Source organism: Wyeomyia smithii, chromosome 1 (genome assembly GCF_029784165.1).
Source record: "Wyeomyia smithii strain HCP4-BCI-WySm-NY-G18 chromosome 1, ASM2978416v1, whole genome shotgun sequence".
Lineage (NCBI taxonomy): Eukaryota > Metazoa > Arthropoda > Insecta > Diptera > Culicidae > Wyeomyia > Wyeomyia smithii.
In genome coordinates this window covers 35330466-35333630 of record NC_073694.1, presented here as the reverse complement: position 1 = coordinate 35333630, position 3165 = coordinate 35330466, and the positions used below count along the sequence as shown (strand labels likewise).

At 42.1% G+C, this 3165-nt stretch overlaps 1 non-coding gene across 1 annotated transcript; it reads left to right on the top strand.

Moving 5' to 3' along the window:
* The first annotated feature begins 1626 nt into the window (after nt 1–1626).
* Trnam-cau (transfer RNA methionine (anticodon CAU)) lies at nt 1627–1699 on the top strand. Its single transcript has one exon. It is a non-coding gene; the product is annotated as a tRNA-Met (tRNA).
* Nucleotides 1700–3165: the final 1466 nt, after the last annotated feature.

Sequence of the window (3165 nt, the reverse complement as noted above, 5' to 3'; positions counted from 1 at the left end):
CCTTCTGCGGCAGCGACATACATCACAGTGCGTTTTTCAGCCGCAGCAGCAGCAGCCACACGGGACCCAATTGTCCCCCGTCGGTCGGACTGCAGTTCCGATTTTATCGAACTCTTTTTGGGTGACCATAAAACTCGACTACCAATATACTATTTATTATTTCGGCAGTGTTTTTATTTTAATGCTCCCTCGTGGACTACGTGAAACGCACCATGCTCGGAATGCCCGGGGTCAAAAGCAGCTGAGAGGGGAGAAAAAACACGCCAACACCGAGGTGCCACATGTGCGCACGAATATTGATGTTGTTTTACCTTTATGTTCGGTGCCTCGGCGGTGGTGGGGGTGGTGATGCTGTGCTCTAGCCAAGAGGGAAATTTACGTGGGGGAAAATCACTACAGACAGAGTGCGTATTACTTTGGCAGGCGGTTTGTATTATCAAATTTTTATGGTAATGCTTCCTTACATGACTGCATTATGGCCTGTTTTAGAGAAAATTACGACTTGGGGAAATTTTCGGAAAAACAACATCGACTTTCGAATTAGACTTTGAGACAAAGTGAGAAGTACGAATACTTTTTGAGTGATTGGCAATTCTTTTACAGTATTCTTGGTATTATTAATAAGTTTAGAGAAAGTAAAAGTCCGAGTTCAAAACCCCAATCTGGTAGGAGAAACATATAACTCGACAGGAACAATGACGACGTCAATTAGAACCTAAAACACTTTCGTGCTGTGGGATACTCGTAGTTATTCTTCCACCGATGTACTGCAGCTCATCCGGCTTCTACCGGGAATGGGTTTTGATTTTCGCTCACCACTTGTAAATGCTCGACGGTGTGGTGTAGTTTTACTGCGATGAACATCTCAATCGAGAAAACCCCCGAGGGAAAAGTTTGTCCTTGCAGCCGGCTAGGGAGCAGCAAGGCAATGAGCGTTAGGAATAAATGTTCATTCATTTATAAAATCAATTTCGTTTGTTGCTACCCCGTGACCTTCCCCTTTTCCCATCGGTTGACTGTTCCTTCTATCGCGCGTTTAGCAAATAGTTTCGAATAACTCGATCTCAATTCACTGGAAACGGAGTGCTTTATTAAAATTGGAAATTCTTCCCACAGTACCTGCCGCGTGCGTCCTTTCCGCGCTTCCAAAGGTTGGCAATAATTTTACCGATCATTCAGCACTTTCAAAACACCTGCGACCATGAGAGCCTGCCATCGGTTGGAATATTTACTTCCACAGCTTGCAGTCGGCAGCCACTCTGCGCTGATTTGAATAGTTTCAATTGGAAAGTAATGAACTTTTACATCGTCCTGCTTTCCACCGGTTTCAACTTACGTACGTTTGTTTGTTCCTAATCTAATAATAACATATCGCTTCTCGTTCTTCACGTTCTCACGTGGGAGAAACCCGACAGCAGAACTTTTTACTGCCAGAGGATGGGGGGAATAGGTCGGGTAGTAACTTATCGCACCGTACTTTTATAATGCATTCTGATTCCGGGAATAGCTTGCAAAGTGTGAAGGTAATCCATTGTATAATTGTGTGTTTGTGTTATTTAAAATAAGTTGTGCATTTGTTGCACAGAATGCTAGCGTGATTGGTCATGGAAACGGCAAACAGCACGAGCCTCGATGGCGCAGTAGGCAGCGCGTAAGTCTCATAATCTTAAGGTCGTGAGTTCGATCCTCACTCGGGGCAAAGTTTATTTTGATCGAATTGTTCTTTTTTCATATTAGATGTCTGCAATCCTTTCTAAAATGGAACTGTAGTTTTGCAAACTTCTTGGAACTAAATAACAAAATATTAAAATCTTCAGAGAGCTAGAATGAAGAAAAAGTTTAATAATAAGGAAAATGAATTTACCGTTAACAACAAAAATTTTGAGCTATGCTATTTGAAAAATTAAGAATGGAAAATAGTAGGTGGAAGAGACACTAAATAATGGTTGAAACATTCTAGGAGATAGAAAAAAACATATGTATATGTTTAGTTTTTAAATAGTTTATTTGACACGGCACGATACAATTTATGTTTAACTGAGCCAAGTACATTTTTTTTAAATTCTAAATTAGCAGGGAAAAGAGGGAGGCTTTTTTTTTATTCTCGCGGCCGACTACGAGCTAGTGGGGATTTAAGGTGAGAGGAGGGGTGTTACAATTTTGTTTTTAACTATTTTATATTACAGAATGTATTCATTTGTACGTGGCTAACCAGTGATGTTCTGTTTGAGCAGTTTTGGTCTGAGGTGTCTGCGTAAACATAGAGATGCCGAGTCTTCGTTTTAGTGTCTCCAGCCGGGTGTATCATTATCTTTCAGTTTGTGACAGAAATTGTATTCTAGCAAATAGATAAAAGAAATCAAATTTTAATGCCAGCATTTTTTATAAACCCGTATAGCTGTGTCATGTCATGGACACAGGAGTCATGGAGATCACCGCTTCCCAGAATGTCTCTAACGGGTACGTTCGGTTGTTTTCCTCGGGCCCGAAGGGAATCTATAAGCTCAGACCTAACACCACAGTATTCGGTACACGACCAAACAACATGCTCGATGTCATGGTAGCCATCGCCACAAACGCAGTGATTACTGTCTACAAGCCCTATACGAAAGAGATGCGTGTTTAACGTATAGTGATTGGACATAAGTCTGGACATCACGCGAATGAAGTCCCGACCTACATCCAACCCCTTGAACCATGCTTTCGTCGATACCTTAGGAAAATGGAATGTAGCCACCGTCTCAGTTCATCTGAGTTCCATGATGATTGCAACTGTTGAGTGTTCTCTGACGCAAAATGCTATAAAATTCATCATAAGCAATTGGTCTTACATTAATATCGCCATCAATAGCACCCACCTTGGCTAAAGCGTCAGCCTTTTCATTGCCCGGAATGGAACAATGAGAAGGGACCCACGCTAAGGTAACCAGTTAATTTTTATCTGTTAAAGCACTTAAAAACCGCCGTATTTTCCCCAGGAAATACGGGGTGTGCTTCACAGTCTTCATCGATCGCAGAGCCTCAATGGCACTGAGACTGTCTGTGAAGATGAAGTAGTGGTCTATGGGTAGGGTTTCGATGATCCCAAGAGAGTACTGAATGGCAGCAAGCTCTGCGACGTACACGGAAGCAGGAGCATCGAGTTTGTAGGAGGCGGTAAAATTT